Source organism: Bos taurus, chromosome Y (genome assembly GCF_002263795.3).
Source record: "Bos taurus isolate L1 Dominette 01449 registration number 42190680 breed Hereford chromosome Y, ARS-UCD2.0, whole genome shotgun sequence".
In the NCBI taxonomy this organism is placed as follows: domain Eukaryota; kingdom Metazoa; phylum Chordata; class Mammalia; order Artiodactyla; family Bovidae; genus Bos; species Bos taurus.
Genome location: NC_082638.1, coordinates 1,081,269 through 1,101,933, shown reverse-complemented (window position 1 = coordinate 1,101,933; position 20,665 = coordinate 1,081,269). Strand labels below are relative to the sequence as shown.

Below are 20,665 nucleotides of genomic sequence, written 5' to 3'. Positions count from 1 at the left end.
TCTGGTGATGGGTCTTCTGGGCACATGGTGTTGGGTGTTGTGGCAATGCCATTCACCTGGTGGCACTGCACAAGAGGAAGCTCCCATAGGGGTCCCCGGCACAGCTTTGAGTCACAGGACACAGCTGTCCTGACACTGTCCCCAGAAACTCACCGCATCCTCATCACGCACATGGCCCCTGGTGTAGGAGCACCGCCACAGATGGTACCCTCCCGGGACGTGTGAGTTTTCATTCCCCTGTCTGCTTGTCGCCATCTGCCTGGAGAATGGCGTGCTCATGGGGGCTTTGCTTCCACCTCTCCTCGGTAGCTCTGCTTCTCTTTAGAAGCAAAAGACAGGAAAAGATTCTAGAGATTTGTGTTCTAAGATATAGTGCAAGAGCCTTTCATGGACATCATTTACTCATCGGTTCATCTGTTCATTCATTCAGCTCTCTGTTCTAAAAGAGTATCAGGTACCTGGATGTTATGGTTTAGGTAGATAGATGGATAGGTAGGTAGATAGATGTATATTAGGCATGATATTCAGACAGATGGATAGGTAGATAGATGCTGGCTAGATGATATTTAGGTAGACATATAGAATGATAGATGGAAAGAGATGGATAGAAAGATAGATACATTATAGAGATAGGTAGACACCAATTGATTGATAGATACACAGGATAGATAGATATGCTAGATGGATGGATAGATATGATAGATATTCAGGACTTATGATAGAGATGATGGATGGATGGATGGTTAGATAAGATGGTTGGGTAGATAGACAGAATGGATGGATAGGTATTCTGGACTGATGATAGGTGTAATGGATGAATAGATATGATGGTTGGATAGACAGATAGGATAGATATTCAGGATTGATTGACATGATGGGTAGATGGATGGATAGATAGATGTGATGGTTGGATAGATATGTGGATAGAATGCACGGATAAATAGATGTTAGGATTATAGGTGTGATGGATGGATGGGTAGATATGATGGCTGGGTAGATATATGGATAGAACAGATGGATAAATAGATATTCAGGATTGATGATAGGTATGATGGATACATGGATGGATGGATGGGTAGATATGATGGTTGGGTAGACAGATATGATGATATTCAGGACTGATGATAGACATGGATGGATGGATGGACATACAGATAGGATGGATGGATAGATATTCAGGATTGATGATAGATAGCTGTGATGAATGGATGGATGGATGGATGGATAGATATGATGGATTGACAGATATGATGGATGGCTGGATAGGTAGATATGATGAATGGATAGATAGATATATAGAATGGATGGATAGATATTCAGGACTGATGATTGGTGTGATGGATGGATGGATGGATGGATATGATGGTTGCATAGACAGATAGATATGATAGATATTCAAGATTGATGATAGACATGATGGGTGGATGGATGTATGGATGGACGGACAGACAGAGAGATAGGATGGATGGATAGACAGATATTCAGGGTTGATGATAGATGTGATGGATGGGTGGATGGATAGATATGCTGGATGGATGATACAGATGATGGATGGGTGAGTGGATAGGTAGATATGATGAATGGATGGATAGATATTCATGAGTGATGATATTCAGATAGATAGCATTCCAAGAGAGCCAACTTTTTACGTAAATGACCAGTTAATAGATATCTTCCTATGGCAGGGCTATATGTTTTCTCTTACAACTATTCAGCTCTTCCATACAACACACAAGGAGCTACAGACACAATGCTAACATGTGTGGCTGTGTTCTAATAAAACTTTATTTACAAAAAGGGAGGACGGTCAGACTTATCCAAGGTCCATAGTATGTGGACACCGGGTGTCGTCTCCCTGTGTGCCGTGGGGAGAATTGTAAATCCATCAAGTGGGTGGGAAATTGCCCCCAAAAGACTCAATGTCTGACCTCATTTCAAGGTCCTGGTGGCCCTTGGGTGGGACCCTGAGGTGTGTCTAACTCCAGAGACCATGTTTTCATTACAGATGAACAGGATGCAATGGATTCAGTGTCACGGGACCAGGAGGTGTTAGTGTAAACGAGCAGGAGATGAGGACGTGTGCATTTGAGGTTCTCACCGTCTCGCCCATGTGCGGCTGTGGTTGGCAGAGATGAGACATCAGCTCACAGGACTATCCACGTGGTGGCCCAAGAAGAACAAGCCAGAGACTTCTGTAGGTGCCCTGATTCTGCAGGACGTCTCCTTGGATAAGAGACATCCTGACACCCTTCCCATGAGAGCCATGGTGTGACAAGGAGTCTCCCGGGAACCAGGGACCGGCACCAGGAAGAGAGCAGACAGAGGTCATAGAGACAGTGGAAGCCAAGGGTCAGAGATCCCTGACCTCCTTCCTCCCTGCTGCAGAAGTGACAAGCACTGTGTGAGCCCACAAGACAACTGGTGGGTCCCAGTGACTCATCGCTTGGATCTCTGTGTGACGGGGGCCAGTGGTCCCCGTGGACTACCCTGCTGATTCACCCAGCTCACTCTTGTGCTGTCTACACGACGGTCCTGGGACAGCTGTAACTAAGGACCCCAAACACGTGGCTAAAAACAACAGACATCCATCCTCCCCTAGCCCTGGAGATGGTCCTCAAATGGTCATTGTGTCCCAAGGCTGAGCTCCGTCCAGAGGCTCCAGGGGAGGGTCCTCCCTGCCTCTTCCAGCTTCTGGGGGCTCCAGGCATCCGTCCCTGGGCTGGTGGCCACCTCCCTCCCGTCTCTGCCTCCATCTCCACGTGACTTCTCCTCTGTGTCCATGTCTCTCCTCTTCTGTGTCTTATAAAGACCCTGTCTCTGGGTTTAGGGCCACCTCCATCCAGGAGGAACCTCATCTCAGACCCTTAACTTCTATCTGGATAGTCAAGAATGATCTCTTCAGCTCAAGATCCCTCATTAGTTACATCTGCCAAGACCCTTTTGCCAACAGTCCTATCCACCAATAATAGGGATTAAGACATGCTCATAATTTTTGGTAGACAGTATTCAATCCACTACATCCTACATGAACCAGAAAGCTTGAAAACTCAGAAAACATTTGTTCATTCTCTGATGACCTGGAAAACCATGGAGATCACAGTTTCCTGTATACATATGTAAAGTTACTTTCTTGGTTGACTGACCCGTGTAGCTACACAGGACCCTGGGTTCAGAAGAACGTCTATTGCCTTAATGCTCTGTGGCCACCATCTTGAAGTTCTTAATGAAGTGAAAACAAGGAATACACAGTTTCATTTTGCACCGGAACTGCAAATGCTATAGCCTTCTTTGCTCACGTTCCTTCCAACCTCAAGAAAGAGAAACAAGTCTACAGCTGATAAGGACACCCCCACCCCCAGCATATCCTCAGCCATCAAAGCATCCATGTGCTCGAGCCTGTCGGGGGTGGTGAAGACCATCCCCAAGGTCCAGCCCTGAATACTCATTGGAAGGACTGAAGCTGAAGCTCCAATACTTTGGCCACCTGATGTGAAGAACCAACTCATTGGAAAAGACATGATGCTGGGAAAGATTGAGGGCAGGAGGAGAAGAGGGTGACAGAGGATGAGAGGGTTGGATGGCATCACCGATTTGGTGGACATGAACTTGGGCAAGCTCCAGGAGACAGCGAGGGATAAGGAAGCCTAGCATGTTGCAGTCCATGGAGTCACAAAGAGTCGGACATGACTTGGAGACTGAATGATGATAAGGTCTGGTAAGGCTAGTGGGTTTTGGGTGCACACTAGGGGAGCCTCTGAAAACAATTAATGCTCAGCCGCGCCTTCAACAGAATTCCCAAACTCATCCCTCGGAGCATCAGTATTTATTAGACCTCCTCAAGCCATCGTCTTGCTCAGACAAGTTTGAGACCCACAGAGATGCAGCTTTCAGCCCTGAACGCTGGCACCTCCCAGAACTGCTCAGATATTCTGCTAAGTCCTATAGCCATGACTGTCCTGTTTGAGAACTAGGATTACTTCCTGTGTTGAAACCAAGATGGAGACATGCCTCATCTAATATTTCCAAACAGCCAGAATGATGTTCCAAGAAGTAGAATCTTGACTTATAGGAAGACCCCAGCCTTTGAGGTTTGTGTGTCACCAGAGAGTCATTGCATGGCTTGAGGCACCAGCTACTCTTCCCCATCGTTACAAAGGTGGTTCCTAAGTACAGGCTCAGGATGGGGAAGTTGGCCAAGCTGCCATCCTTTGTCATTGAGAGAACAAGCTTGCTGAGTTCTTGTTCTTGCTGAGTCTCTTGAGAATCCCTGGGACATTCCGTAATCCTTGAGCAAAGAGAGGCTCCAAGGTCAAGTGGAACGTTGCAGGACCCTGGCCTCAGATGGCCCCGTCTCATCTCACGACTGCCTTTATGTCATTCATCCACTGGGTGGGCGGGTGTGCGTGCTCAGTCGCTCAGTTGTGTCTGACTCTTTGCCACCCCGTGGACTGTAGCCCTCCAGGCTCCTCTGTCCATGGGATTCTCCAGGCAAGAATGGATAGCCAGGAGTGTGGATAGCCAGTCCCTTCTTCAGGGGCTCTTCCTGACCCTAGGATATCTAACCCACGTCTCCTGCATTGGCAGGCAGATTCTATACCCCTGAGCCACCCGGGAAGCCCTTGTTCACCAGGGGAGAGAGAGAACTCGGTTCTGGAGAAGTTACCGTGTTCCCTCCACACCTGACTGTGGAACATTCCTCAGAGCTTGGAGACACTGTCCAGTACCTGGAGAGGTCCTGTGCACCATCGGGTGAGTACGGCTGAATCTGAGGCATCATGAGCACTGGGATTCTGGGTTTGAGCCTGGCAGTGATGTTCGGGGAGCCTGGGAGGGGGTGGTGTGGACATGCACAGCGATGGAGGACCTTTTGCCCCTGGGCAAAATGATTCAGTAGGTGGACCCACAGTGTGTGCATTTGTCAGTAAGGCTGCCTGTTCATCCCTTCCATGTAGCATCAGTGAGTTCTGCTCACCAATGGGAATGACCGCCTCATCCATCCACCCATCCACCCATCCATCCACCCATCATCTATCTCTCCATCCATCAATCCATCCATCCACCCACCCATCTATCCATCATCTATCTTTTCATCCATCCACCCATCCATCCATCAATCCATCCATCATCTATCTCTCCATCCATCCACCCATCCATCTATCCATCCACCCACCCACCTATCCATCCATCCATCCACCCATCTATCCATCCATCCATCCATCCATCCATCATCTATCTCTCCATCCATCCACCCATCCATCTATCCATCCACCCACCCATCTATCCACCCATCCATCCATCCACCCACCCATCTATCCACCCATCCACCCATCTATCCATCTACCCATCCATCCATCTATGTGTCCATTCATCCATCCAACCTTTCATCTATCCATCCTTCATCTATCCATCTTTCATCTATCCATCTACCCATCCATCCATCTCTCTCCATTCATCCATCTGTCCATCCACCCATCCATCCACCCATCATCTATCTCTCCATCCATCCACCCATCTATCCATCCATCCATCATCTATCTCTCCATCCATCCACCCATCCATCTACCCATCTATCCATCCACCCACCCACCTATCCATCCATCCATCCACCCATCCATCCATCCATCCACCCATCTACCTATCCATCCATCTATGTGTCCATTCATCCATCCAACCTTTCATCTATCCATCCTTCATCTATCCATCTTTCATCTATCCATCTACCCATCCATCCATCTCTCTCCATTCATCCATCTGTCCATCCACCCATCCATCCACCCATCATCTATCTCTCCATCCATCCACCCATCCATCTATCCATCTATCCATCCACCCACCCACCTATCCATCCATCCATCCACCCATCCATCCACCCACCCATCCATCCACCCATCCATCCATCCATCCACCCATCTACCTATCCATCCATCTACGTGTCCATTCATCCATCCAACCTTTCATCTATCCATCCTTCATCTATCCATCTACCCATCCATCCATCTCTCTCCATTCATCCATCTGTCCATCCATCCACCCATCATCTATCTCTCCATCCATCCACCCATCCATCCATCCATCATCTATCTCTCCATCCATCCACCCATCCATCCATCCATCCACCCACCCATCAATCCATCCATCATCTATCTCTCCATCCATCCACTTATCCATCCATCCACCCATCATCTATCTCTCCATCCATCCACACATCCATCCATCCATCCACCCATCCATCCATCCATGCATCAATCCATCCATCCATCATCTATCTCTCCATCCATCTACCCACCCACCTATCCATCCATCTGTCCTCCCATCTATCCATCTACCAGTCCATCCATCTATGTGTCCATTCACCCATCCATCCTTTCACCTATTCATCCGTCCATGCTTTCATTCATCTATCCATCCAGCATCCTTCCATGTTTTCATCCATCCATCCTTCATCCATCCACCCCCGCATCCATCCATCCATAAATCAACTGCTGATCTATCCATCCATCCACTCACACATCCATCCATCCATCCTTCCAGCAACCGTGTGTAGAGAAGGGCTACCCAGCCAGGCTCTGAGCAAACACTGGATGGAGCTCCCCGTTGAGTGCCACAGAGCTCTTGTCCTAAAGGAGCTAGCCATCTACAGTGGGATGAGTAATAGCCCCAAGGATATAAAGTCCCAATGCCCAGAAACCGGGGATGTACTGGATATGATAAGAGGCACTTTTCATGGAAGTGAGCTCTGCAAATGCAGGTCTGTGTCAAATGTGACCCAGTTCCTCTGTCTTGATACCAACTGAATGTTGAGGGTGTCTATTTCATAAACACCTCTCACCTTGGCTTTTAGGAAATACAACCATAGGAGGTGCACCAAGGCTAGAGGGTTTGGGAGGCTGATTGAGGAAGCTTCTCTGAAGACCCACAGGACGGGTCAGGGAGGTAGCGCCATGCCTGTTTCCCAAGTGGCCTGGTCCTCAGGATGGGTCAGGTCTCACAATGAGCGCTGTCATTAAGCTTTTTGGTGTCTGTCTTGCTGACTCTTCTTCCATCAACTGATGCTGCTAACATGTGCCCTGTCTATACCCGGGTTTGCCGAATGGACAGTGAGACCTATGCATTCTGTCTGAGGGACGCTTAGGGGCAAATCCATGCCAGGCATGGTTTTCCATCCCGGCTCTATAGTCACTAAATTTGTCATTTAAGAAACCTGTTGAAGTTGTGTGTGTGGTGTTGTCTGGGTACCGCTATCCTACGGGTTTGTTTAACAAAGGGCACAAGAGCATAAACATTATCCCAGACATAACAATGTCCTGGGTCTCTGCATGTGTGGTAGGGGAGTATGCATGCGTAGTAATAAGCTTGAGAACTCTCCAGTCTCTGAGGCTCTCTTCAATGAAGTGAGTCATGGCACAGAATTATAACTCACCTTAGCAACCTTTGTTTTTAGGGCTTCCCTGATAGCTCAGTTGGTTAAGAATCCGCCTGCAATGCAGGAGACCCCAGGTTTGATTCCTGGGTTGGGAAGATACCTGGAGAAGGGATAGGCTACCCACTCCAGTATTCTTAGGCTTCCCTGGTGGCTGAGCTGGTAAAGAATCTGCCTGTGATGCGGAGTTCGATCCCTGGGTTGGGAAGATCTGCTGGAGAAGGGAAAGGCTACCCACTCCAGTATTCTGGCCTGGAGAATGCCATGGACTGTATAGTCCACGAGGTCACAAAGAGTCAGACACGACTGAGTGACTTTCACTTTCAACAAAGCATTTTCTGAGGTTCACTAACTTCTAGCACTCTTTGAGTTTATTGCTGACTTACAACTTCTGGTGATATGAACTGCATCTATTTCTTCCCTTTTTTCTTTATAATTCTTAGCCTTCCTCCTAGGAGGTCATGTCGAACTTCCCGTGTTTGACACCTGCCCTTAATTTTTGACTTTTCATATTTCTGGTCACAGTGTCCTCATTTCTGACACTTGGGTGGATCTCACAGATGCAGTCTTATTTGCATGGCTCCTTTTAACCCTCATGGGTAACTGAAATGGGTTTATAATCATTTTACTGTCGTGAGTTCAGGAATGCATTTACCCAGAATGGGCTTAAATTGTCCTTCAAGGGCCTTCGGGACTTCTGGTCTACCACGCTGCCAGATGTGTAGATGCATTGAGAATTTTTCATTCAAGGATATCCTGAGGGGAAGAAACCATAAAATGGTCACTTGTGGACTTCCTAGTGGCTCAGTGGTAAAAATCTGCCTGCCAATGTGGGAGCCCTGGGTTCCATCCCTGGGTCAGGAAGAGATCCCCTGGAGAAGGGAATGGCAACCCACTCCAGTATTCTTGCCTGGAGGATCCCATGGACAGAGGAGCCTGGTGGGCTGCAGTCCATGGGGTCTCAAGAGTCGAGCACGATGGAGTGACTGAGCATGCAAGGTGTCCTTGGCAAACACAAGCAGGCTTTAATGCTCCCTTGTAGCGGAAACCCTGCTTCCTTTCAAAACTCCATCTCTGAAGGGGAGGAAGGAGCAACAATAGGAAGAGTTCCAACAATCTTCGTAATAGAAACAGACCCTGTTGCTCGGTCGCTTCAGTCGTGTCTGACTCTCTGTGACCTCGTGGACTGTAGCCCACCAGGCTGCTCTGTCCGTGGGATTCTCCAGGCGAGAACACTGGAGTGGGTTGCTATTTCCTCCTCTAGGGGATCTTCCTGACCCAGGAACGGAACCTGCATCTCCTGGGCTTCCCAGGTGGCGCTAGTAGAAGGAAGGATGAAAACACAAAACAAAAATAGGTGCTAGGTGATGGTAGATAAGAGGTCGGTGATGGATACACAGACAGACAGACTGCGTCTCTTAAGCTAAGTCAAGTTTTCTCAGCCTCAGCCCTACTGACGTCTGGGGCTGGGCTCTGCCGTGGGGTGTCCTGGGCACCGTGGGGATGGGGCAGCGTCCCTGGTCACCCCCCACCACACGTCGGGAGCCCCACCACCGTGGTAACACCCCAGACGCTGGGTGTCTGTGTCCCAACGTCCCCAGACATTGCCAGGGTCCCCTGGAGACCAGGGTCCTTTGTGGATCCCGAGGCCCCGCTCCAAAGACTAAACCATTCAAAGCCGCGTGCAACTAGCTTTAGAGCAGCAGAGCTGGGGTGCACGCTAAAATTCCAAGTGAGTCATCCGTGTGTTCCAGACGAAACTTTTTAAAAAGTAATAAATAACAGAGCTGCTGAGATCCACCAAGCCCTTGAGCTCTGTTGTTTACTTCTCAGGCAGAGGTGTCCCCGGCTACCCTTTCTCAGAGCACTCGGGGTCTGGGAGCGGGGAGAAGCTGGTGGATGTGCGTCTCAGAACATCCGTTCCCCCCAACACCTGCCTGCCCGCCTGCCTGGTCCAGGGGCCCCTCCCCGAGACGCAGCCTCAGCAGCTGGACGGAGCTGGTACCCAGCCCAATGGCGTGGCCAGAGACTGGGGATGTTAAGAGGATCCAAGCAAGGAGTCTTGCCACTGCCAAGCAGCAGTGACATGCTTGCCTTCTTTGGGATCGTGGGGTCGTGGTACCACTTCCAGCTCCGCTCTGGACCTGTGTGGGCAGGAGGGGAGGAGGAAAAGGGAAGGAGACAGAAGCAGAGAGAGACAGAGAGAAACAGAGAGAGAGAGAAGCAGAAAGAGATGGAAGCCGACAGAGAGAGAGACAAACAGTTCATTTTAGTTCAGTTCACTCGCTCAGTTGTGTCCGACTCTTTGCAACCCTATGGCCTGCAGCACGCCAGGCCTCCGTGTCCATCGCCACCTCCCGGAGTTTGCTCAAACTCATGTCCATCGAGTCGGTGATGCCATCCAACCATCTCATCCTTTGTCATCCCCTTCTCCTCCTGCCCTCAATCTTTCCCAGCATCAGGGTGTTTTCAAATGAGCCAGCTCTTTGCATCAGGTGGTCAGAGTATTGGAGTTTCATCTTCAGCATCAGTCCTTCCCATGAATACCTAGGACTGGTCTCCTTTAGGATGAACTGGTTGGATCTCCTTGAAGTCCAAGAGACTGTCAAGAGCCTTTTCCAACACCACAGTTCAAAAGCATCCATTCTTGGGCACTCAGCTTTCTTTACAGTCCAACTCTCACATCCGTACGTGACTCCTGGAAAAACTATAGCTTTGAGTAGATGGACCTTTGTTGAGAGAAGGAGACAGAGAGGTAAAGATGGATGCAGAAAGAGAGAGAAGCAGAGAGAGGTGGGTTTCTCTGCAAGGCACCCCGTGTAGGTCCAAGTAAACAGACAAGCAGCTCATGGTCAGAAGACCTGAACACCCGGAAGAGTTCATTTCAGGTTCATTTCAAGGTCCCTGAAGACCTTCTGGGAATCGCTTTTTTTTAAAGACAGAGTGTGGCAGATGATCCCAGAGTGTGTGATCAACTGCTGACCATCTTCTGATTGGCTGGTGGTGATGTCATGGGGAGCCAGCATGACCCACCTTCTGCTTCCAGCCGTCTGGGGTCCCCGTGGTGGTGGGCGGGGCACACGGTTAACTTCTTCCACCTCCTAGGGGCTTCAGTGTCTGCAATACAGCTCAAAGGACACAGCTCAGAATATTACCTCCAGCCCTTGAGGAGGAAGTGGAGGTCCTTGGCTTTGCTTAATGGCTAAGCTGATTGCCCTTGGTCTCCGTTGCCTCTTTCCCCCTCCTCCAGCCCTTGAGGAGGAGCTGGAGGCCCTTGGCTGTGTTTAGTGGCTGAGCTGATTGCCCTTGGCCTTCTTTGACTGTTTCCCTTTGTTTCTGCTCTTGCTCACTTCTCTGATTCAGTTTATTCTTTGGCACTCGGCAAAGTCCTAGGAGGCGAAAGCTTTCTTCTCAACAACAGGCAGGAGGAGAACAAGAGGCAGTGGGTGTTCTGCCCAGGGAAGGACCCGCAGAGTCGGCTCATTTACAACGTTATTAATAAGAATTGTAGACATTCTAGAAATGAAGCAAAAGCTACCCCACGTCCCCTTTCATTCTCACGCGCGCTCAGTAACTCAGTCATCTCTGAGTCTTTTGCAAACCCATGGACTGCAGCCCACCAGGCTCCTCTGTCCATGGGATTCTCCAGGCAAGAATACTGGAGCAGGTTGCCATGCCCTCCTCCAGGGGATCTCCCCTACCCAGGGATCAAACCCATGTCTGCTGCATCTCCTGCATTGACAGGGGAGTTCTTTACCACTAACAGCACAGGCTTTTTTTTTTTTCTCTCCGCAGCATCTGATGAATCTCAAATGTTTTCAGCCTAAAATAATTCTCAAGCCATTTCTAATCCCCACGGAGTAAAAAATGATAGCAAAATAAGAGACGAGAACTCAAGCCAGTGAAATTGAAAGTGGCTCAGCTGTGTCTCACTCTTTGTGACCCCATGGACTGTATATCCATGGGATTCTCCAGGCCAGAATACTGGAGTGGGTAGCCTTTCCCTTCTCCAGCAGATCTTCCCAACCCAGGTCTTCCGCATTGAAGGCAGACTTTTTACCAGCTGAGCCACCAGGGAAGCCCAAGAATACTGGAGCAGGTAGCCTATCCCTTCTCCAGCATATCTTCCCAACCCAGGAATTGAACCAGGGTCTCCTGCATTGCAGGCAGATTCTTTATCAACTGAGCTATCAGGGAAGCCAACAAGTCAGCAAGACGTGTGTTGAAGTAGGTTGATGCTGTCGACCAAAAAATACAGTCACCACCTGGTATCAGAGGTGTTTTATTGGGTGGGCGTGTTGAGGACTCGGAGCCCGGGAGACAGCATCACAGTAGCTCTGAGAAAACCGCTCCAAGGAGTAGGGAGGGGGAGTCAAGCTGTATACAAGTTTGCAACAAAGGGAGTAGGCGGTCTGCACAGCAAAGATCAGATATCAGTGAAGGAATTGAGGATTCTATGTAAGGGAAGGTGCACCCTGTCCTTTCAAATGCACCTCGGCTGTCTGGGGCCCGAGCCTGTTTCCTTGTTCACCTTCAGGAAAGGTGGAGGTCACGGTTGGCTGATTCTTATATTCTCCCAGCTCCTCTGCAATCACTGTGGGGGTGGTGGATCCAAATTTTGCCAGTCTCATGGCCCAGACAGTAAAGAATCCGCCTCCCATGCAGGAGACCCAGGTTTGATCCCAGGGTTGGGAAGATCCCCTGGAGAAGGAAATGGCAACCCACTCCAGTATTCTTGCCTGAAGAATCCCATGGATGGAGGAGCCTGGTGGGCTACAGTCCACGGGGTCACAGAGAGTCTGACATGACTGAGCTGCATTCACTCAACGTTCACATTTGGAGGCTGGAAGTCACTGGTGGCTGTGACATTTCTTGCTTATTGTTACGGCCGGAGATATTATCATTTCAGACTACTCCAGGGGATCTTTGGTCAGGAAGATCCCCTGGAGGAGGGCATGGCAACCCACTCCAGTGTTGTTGCCTGGAGAATCCCATGGACAAGGAGCCTGGTGGGCTACAGTCCCTGGGGCTGCAAAAGAGTCAGATTTAGCGACTTAAACAACAGGAGATCTTCCCTACCCAGGGATTGAACCCAGGTCTCCCGCATTGCAGGCAGATTCTTTATTGCCTGAGCCACCATGGAAGCCCAAGAATACTGGAGTGAGTACCCTTCCCCTACTCCAGGGGATCTTCCCAACCCAGGTATCAAACCTAGGTCTCCTGCACTGCACGCAGATTCTTTACTGTCTGAGCCACCAGGGAAGCCCTGTAATTATAAAGCTTTTTTAAAATTTAGTATTTATTAAGGTTTTTAAAAAGTTTTAATATGTCTTTATTTTGGGCTGCCCTGGGTCTCGGTTGTGGCGCGCGGGATCTTTCGTTGCTTGGCGGGCAGGCTTTATTGCCCTGAGGCATATGAGATCTTAGTTCCCTGAGCAGGTATCTAACCCATGTCCCCTGCAGTGGAAGGCGGATTCCTAAGCACTGGGCCACCAGTGAAGCCTCAGTCATAAAGGTTTTGATCTGAGGGACGAAGAGGATCAGATAGGCAGGGAGGCAAGCAAGCACGTGACAGAAGAGAGGATTCAAGATGGTACCCTTCTTTTTGGAGGAAGAAGCCAGGAACCACAGATGCAACTCAGAAGCTGAAAGAGACCCAGAAATAGATTCCTCCCTGCCAAGTCCTGCCGACACCTCTGTCGTAGCCCCGAGTGACCTACTTCAGACATCTTGCCTGCAGAATTGTAAGACAGCCACCGTGTCTTGTGTCGGCATCATCGGTTCCAGCAGGCCCCCAGCACTCACTGACCCCGTGCCATGCCCATCTTTGCTGAGCATGGAGAAGCAGTCGTCCGTCTCTCCTGATGCTGGACAGCTCCTACGACTTCTGAACTTCTTGCTCTTTCTTCCTGAAGCCCAGCATTGAAATCAGTCAAAACACACACAGGTTCATCCACCTCACTAGAGCTGATGCAAGCCCGTTCCTTTTTCATGGCTGAGTAATATTCCATTGTATACATCTGCCACAGCTTCCTTATCCATTCCTCGGTCAGCAGACATCTGCATTGCTTCCATGTCCTTTATGCTTGTTTAGTCGCTCAGTCGTGTCCAACTCCTTGCAGCTCCACAGACTCCAGCACACCAGGCTTCCCTGTCCTTCACCAGCTCCCGGAGTTTGCTCAAACTCATGTCCATTGAGCCAGTGATGCCATCCAGCCATCTCGTCCTCTGTTGCCCCCTTCTCCTTTTGCCCTCCATCTTTCCCTGCATCAGGGTCTTTTCCATGTCCTACCTACTGTGAATAGCGATGTGGTGGACATTGGGCTGCAGGTGTCTTTTTGAATTATGGTTTCCCCAGGGTATATATATGCCCAGTAGTGGGATTGCTGGGTCATATGGTCATTTTATTACTAGTTTTTGAAGGAATATCTCTACTGTTCTGCATAGTGATTGAACCAATTTGCATTCACACCCAGAGTGTAGGAGGGTACCCCTTTCTCCACACCCTCTCCAGCATTTATTGTTTGTAGGCTTTTCGATGATGGCTATTCTGACTTTTATGAGCAGATAGCTCATTGAGGCTTTGATTTGCATTTCTGGAATAATGAGCGATGCTGGGGGATGATGTGGGGAGTGGAGGGGGCATGGTTCAAGAGGGAGGGGGTTTATGTATGCCTTCCGCAGACTCACATTGGTGTGCAGCAGAAAGCAACACAACATTGCAAAGCAATTCTCCTCCAGTTAAAACACACACACACACAGAGTCAACTGCAACCTTTATTTAGTTGGTCATTGCAAATTGGTCCCTCTCTGTCTGTCTCTCTCTCTTTTTTTTTTTTTGCCTCCTCTGAAGCTCCCTTTGCTGACCTGGTCTCTCCCTCTCTTCGCAATCAAGTCCTCTGTCTCCACTTCAGCTATTCATTTCAAATTCCTACCCATTTAATAACAGCTGCACCGGGATCTCCGCCCATCCCTTGGGAATTAATTTAGTTACCTTCACAGGGAGACTTTGCTTCTGACTTTAAAGTACCCGACGGTGAGGCGGGTGGAGAGGGTTAGCCTGCGGTCAAGGGCACAGCCGCCCGCCGAGCACTCCGAGTGCCCCCCCGGCTCCAGGGCTGTGCCGCAGACCACATTAGTAATTGATGCTTCGAGCCAGCATCCCCGGGCGGAGATGCCAGCCGGGTCCTTCGGAAATTCTGCAAGTCATCCTGGGTCCGTGTGTTTGTCCGTGTGAAGGATGAACTAGAGCACAGAGAAGGAAAAGGAAAAAAAAGATGTTTTCCTTGGAATGAGACAGAAGGGTTGTAGATGAGGGAGCTGTAGGTGGAAGCTTGCCCACGCGTGGGTACCCCTGTGCAGCTTTATCATCTTTTTCTGCCTGCATCACTGGCTTTTCCGTGTTGGGTCTCTTGGTTGCCTGGTGGGGACGTGGGTGCAATGGCACCTCAGTTGTGTCCAACTCTGTGACCCCATGGACTGTAGCTCACCAGCCTCCTCTGTCTGTGGGATTCTCCAGGGAAGAATACTGGAGTGGGTTGCCATTTCCTTGGGGGAACTCTTAAGATCTCTGTCTCTCTCTGATGTTTCCATCTCAACCCCGGGGAATAGAGGCTTCTTACATCCTGAGGTCATCTGCGAGATGAATTTTTAAATGGTTGCTGGTTGGTTGGTCAGTTGCTCAGTTGTGTCCGGCTCTTTGTGGCCCCATGGACTGCAGCAAGCCAGGCCTCCCTGTCCTTCACCATCTCCCAGAGTCTGCTCAAACTCACGTCCATCGAGTCGGTGATGCCGTCCAACCATATCCTCTGCTGTCCTCTTCTCCTTTTGCCTGAAGCCTTTCTCAGCATCAGGGGAATGGAGGCATTTTGGTAAAAGTCAGGGTCCTGCAAAGACCCTGTTGGGTGAGACACGACCGTGAGCCAGCACCAGGAACCTGGCAAACAGTGTGTTCCCTGGAGGGCTGAGTGATGCTAAGGAAGCGAGGCCGACAGGCAGATTCCAAGGTGGTTCTGTGCAGGAGCCCGGATTGTTGGCGAGCTGTCTGCCAGCCTGCTGCTTCTGCATCAGAAATTGCGTCTTTTAAGATGGCTTCATCTTCTACACCTGGGTTTCTCAGCCTCACCCCCCTCTCATCTGCGGCTGGATGACCCTGGGCTGTGGGTTGTCTCGTGCACTTGGGGAGGGGAGCAGCAGCCCTGGTCTCCACCCACCACGTGCCGTGGACAACACCCTGCCCCCCCAACTGTGACAACCAGAACAGTCTCTGGATGCTGTCATATGTCCCCTGTTGGCAAAGTCATCCCTGGTTGAGAACCCCAGCTAGAGATAGAAAGATAGGTGGATAGATAGATGGATGGATGGGTGGATGGATAGATGGATATAGGTAGATGGATGGATAGATGGATGGATGGATTAGATACATGGATAACTGGATGGATGGATGGATAGATGGATATACATAGATGGATGGATTAGATGGATGGATGGATGGGTGGGTGGATGGGTGGGTGGATGGATATAGATAGATGGATTGATGGATAGATGGTTATAGATGGATGGATGGATGGATGGATGGATAGATGGGTGGATGGGTGGATGGAGGGATAGATGGATGGATGGATGGATGGATAGATGGATATAGATGGATGGATAAATAAATGGATGGATTAGATAAAAGGATAGATGAATGAATGGATGGATTAGATGGATGGATGGGTAGATGTATAGATAGATGATAAACAGATGGATGGATGGACAGATGGATATACATAGATGGATGGATGGATGGATGTGTGGGTGGATGGATATAGATGGATTGATGGATAGATGGTTATAGATGGATGGATGGATGGATAGATGGGTGGATGGATGGGTGGATGGAGGGATGGATGAATGGATGGATAGATGGATATAGATGGATGGATAGATAGATGGATGGATTAGATAAAAGGATAGATGAATGGATGGGTGGATTAGATTGATAGATGGATGGATGGATAGATGGATAAATGGGTATATGGATTAGGTAGATGGATATAAATAGATGGATAGATGGATGGATGGATTAGATGGATGGATGGATGGATGTGTGGGTGGATGGATATAGATGGATTGATGGATAGATGGTTATAGATGGATGGATGGATGGATGGATGGATTAGATAAAAGGATAGATGAATGGATAGATGGATTAGACTGATGGATGGATGGATTAGATGGATGGATGGGTAGATGTATAGATAGATGGATAGACAGATGGATGGACAGATAGTTGGCTACAAAGTTTGTTCAGGTTTTTCTGTAAGAATTTATATAGAAAGATTGATAGGTGATTAGAGAAATGAATATAGATAGGTAGGTAGATAGAAACATTGATAGATACGTGATAGATAAATATATCGATAGATTAGATGATAGATAAGTGAATGGAAAATATAGAGATAGATAGACATAGATATGTAGATAACGTAGATATATAGATAATAGATAAGGTGAAGATGTTTGATAGATACAAGGGATGGATGGAAAATTAGATGGGTGGATGGATACATACACAGATGGTAGACAGATGAATAGATCTTAGATAAATGCTAGATGGATAAAGATGCGTAAATTATAGATAAATAGATAAGGTGAATCGATGCTTGGTGGATATAATGGATGGATGGGCAGTTAGATGGATGGCTGGGTGATAGACAAATGAATAGATAAATGGTAGATGGATAGATAGATTGGATAACAGATAAATGAAAAGACAAATCATAGATAGATAGATGGCTTCCCTGGTGGCTCAGCTGGTAAAGAATCCACCTGCAGTGCAGGAGACCTGGCTTCACTCCCTGGGTCAGGAAGATCCCCTGGAGAAGGGAATGTCTGCTCACTCCAGTGTTCTGCCCTAGAGAATCCCATGACAGAGGAGCAGGGTGGGCTCTAATCCATGGGGTCACACAGATAGATCGATAGATAATTTAAGTATCTGACTCACATTATCGTGGTTGCTGCGAGTCCGGCAGATGTGTACTTTTCTTTTTTTTTTTTAAATCTCTCTGCTTACTGTGGTTGTCTGAGAAGTCATTAAAAGAAGAATTTCTATATTGCGAGTAAACGCTACTTCAATTTAAAAAATAATGCGATGCAAACTAGTATATACGGGACGGAGAAGGAAATGGCAACCCACTCCAGTGTTCTTGCCTGGACAATCCCACGGACAGAGGAGCCTGGCGGGCTACAGTTCACAGAGTCGCAAGAGTCAGACACGACTTGGCGACTAAACCACCACCACCAGCACTATATATACGATGGTTAAACAACAAGGTTCTACTGTGGAGCCCAGGGAACTGCATTCAGTATCCTGTGATGAACCACAATGGAAAAGAATACGAAAAAGCAGTGAAGGTGTTAGTCGTATCCAACTCTTTGCAACTGCATGAACTGTAGTCTGCCAGGCTCCTCTGCCAGTGGGATTTCCTAGGCAAGCATACTGGAGTGGGTTGCCATTTCCTTCTCCGGGCGATGTATATATATATATATATTTCCCCCACCCCCGCCATGGACTTCTCTGAAAAAGGAAATATATATATATATTTATGTATATGTATTTCCAGTATACATAAATTGAAATATACGAATGTATTCCAGTCCTTCCAATACACACACAACTCAGTCACTTTGCTTATTAACAGAAATTAACAACAATACAACGGCCACCCACTCCAGTACTCTTGCCTGGAAAATCCCAGGGACGGAGGAGCCTGGTAGGCTGCAGTCCATGGGGTCGCGAAGAGTCGGACACAACTGAGCAACTTCACTTTCATTTTCCCTTTCGTGCATTGGAGAAGGAAACGGCAACCCACTCCAGTGTTCTTGCCTGGAGAATCCCAGGGATGGGGGAGCCCGGTGGGCTGCCGTCTATGGGGTCGCACAGAGTCGGACACGACTGAAGTGGCTTAGCAGCAGCCGCAACAACAATGCAGATCAACTATACGTCAATAAAATTTTTTAGAAAAATAATGATTTAAAAAGGTACAAGATAGATCATTAACAAGGACCTACTCCATCTAGTCAAGGCTATGGTTTTTCCTGTGGTCATGTATGGATGTGAGAGTTGGACTGTGAAGAAAGCTGAGCGCAGAGGAATTGATGATTTGAATTGTGGTGTTGGAGAAGACTCTTGAGAGTCCCTTGGACTACAAGGAGATCCAACCAGTCCATTCTGAAGGAGATCAGCCCTGGGATTTCTTTGGAAGGAATGACGCTGAAGCTGAAACTCCAGTACTTTGGCCACCTCATGCGAAGAGTTGACTCATTGCAAAAGACTCTGATGCTGGGAGGGATTGAGGGCAGGAGGAGAAGGGGACGACAGAGGATGAGATGGCTGGATGGCATCACTGACTCGATGGACGTGAGTGTGAGTGAACTCCGGGAGTTGGTGATGGACAGGGAGGCCTGGCGTGCTGCGATTCATGGGGTTTCAAAGAGTCGGACACGACTGAGCAACTGAACTGAACTGAACTGAACTGTGCACCACAGGGAACCCTGCTCAATATTATGTAACAACCTAAATGGGAAAAGAATTTGAAAAAGAATAGGTACATGTGTAACTGAATGACTTTGCTCTATACCTAAAACTATGGAAACATTGTACATCAACTGCGATCTTCAAGTGTTAGCTGCTTAATCGCATCCGCCTCTCTGTGACCCCGTGGACTGTAGCCCACCAGGCTCCTCTGTCCATGGGATTCTCCAGGCAAGAAGACTGGGGTGGGTTGCCATGCCCTCCTCCAGGGAATCTTCTCAAACGATGGACGGAACCTGCATCTCCTGCATTGCAGGCAGATTCTTTACTGACTGAGCCCCCAGGGATGCCAATATCAACCTTACTCCAATATAAAATAAAAACTAAAGAAAAAATTTTTTAAGTTAAAAAAAAATAATAAACAAGATGGATAGCATCTGGTTGTAGCCACACGGTCTTAGGAACTTTTGGACACAAATTGAACAGCCCTGTTCTGGGGGAAATAGAATATTATAAATATGCCAACAGTCTCTGGGTCTATGAAGCAGCTTTCTGCCAGGCAGTTTCCAAGAAAAGGGGTTTTATGTCCACAGTGAAACGAGCCAGCCCGGTTATCTCCAAACAGAAATGTCCTGAAATCCTTCATCTGTGTACATGGTTCCCTTAGAGAGATGGATTTTATATTCTTGTGGAAAAACTGTAATTTTTCTGTGCTACGCAGCCTAAGTCCCAGAGCCTTGGTTGACACCTCAGAGATGAAATCAGAAGCACGGTGACATTCTAGGATATTTACCCTCGAACTTGCTTCTGTGCCCTTTACAGTGGAGGTTCCTGGGGGACATTCGTTTCTAGGGGTGGAGACCTTCTCTGACAGCACACTGCTTTGTGCAATCAACGGGCTTTTGTTCGTGCACTTTACAGGAAAAAGTGTGTAAGCGGTGTTCAGTAGTAGAGAACTGACCCTATTTGAGCTAGAGTAAGTTGGAAAAAATTTACTGCAAGGTATATGTTGTCGTCCACTTGCTCAGTCACGTCCGACGCTTTGAGACCCCATGGACTGCAGCACGCCAGGCTTCCCTGTCCATCACCGAGTCCCAGAGTCTACCCAAAATCATGTCCATCGAGACAGTGATGCCATCCAACCATCTCATCCTCTGTCACCCCCTTCTCCTCCCGCCTTCAATCTTTCCCAGCATCAGGGTGTTTTCCAATGAGTCAACTCTTCGCATGAGGTGGCCAAAGGATTGGAGTTTCAGCTTCAATATCAATCCTTCCAATGAACACCCAGGACTGATCTCCTTTAGGATGGCCTGGTTGGATCTCCTTGCACTCCATGGGACGCTCAACAGTCTTCTCCAACTCCACAGTTCAAAAGCATCAATTCTTTGGTGCTCAGCTTTCTTCACAGTCCAACTCTCACATCCATACATGACTCCTGGAAAAACCATATCCTTGACTAGACAGACCTTTGTCGGCAAAGCAAAAACAGAGACATACGCAAAACCCAGAGGGGAAGGTCGGAACAGCACAGCCTGCGTTTTGCAGAGTCCTGTCTCACTGAGCATCCCTCACTCTTACGTTAAAGGCAGAAAACGGAAAAGGGTTTTTACTCCACATTCAGTAATCGGATTTGCGAACTCAGAAATTCCACATTGGAATAGAAGCAGTTCATCCGCTCTGAACTTGGCACCTCTCAGCCCCCACGTGTCTGCAGCCCGGGCGGCTGC

At 48.4% G+C, this 20,665-nt stretch overlaps 1 protein-coding gene across 2 annotated transcripts in view; it reads left to right on the top strand.

Annotated features, from left to right (window-relative positions):
* The window catches only part of DHRSX (dehydrogenase/reductase X-linked), a 223,723-nt gene that overhangs the window by 146,263 nt on the left and 56,795 nt on the right, over positions 1 to 20,665 (top strand). Inside the window, exon 8 of one of the 2 annotated variants that reach the window (XR_009493644.1) lies at positions 2,006 to 4,749. The exons of the other annotated variant lie outside the window; for it this stretch is intronic. The gene's annotated coding sequence lies outside the window, so the exon portion shown is untranslated. The remainder of the gene's footprint in view (positions 1 to 2,005; positions 4,750 to 20,665) is intronic. 2 annotated transcript variants of the gene reach the window in all.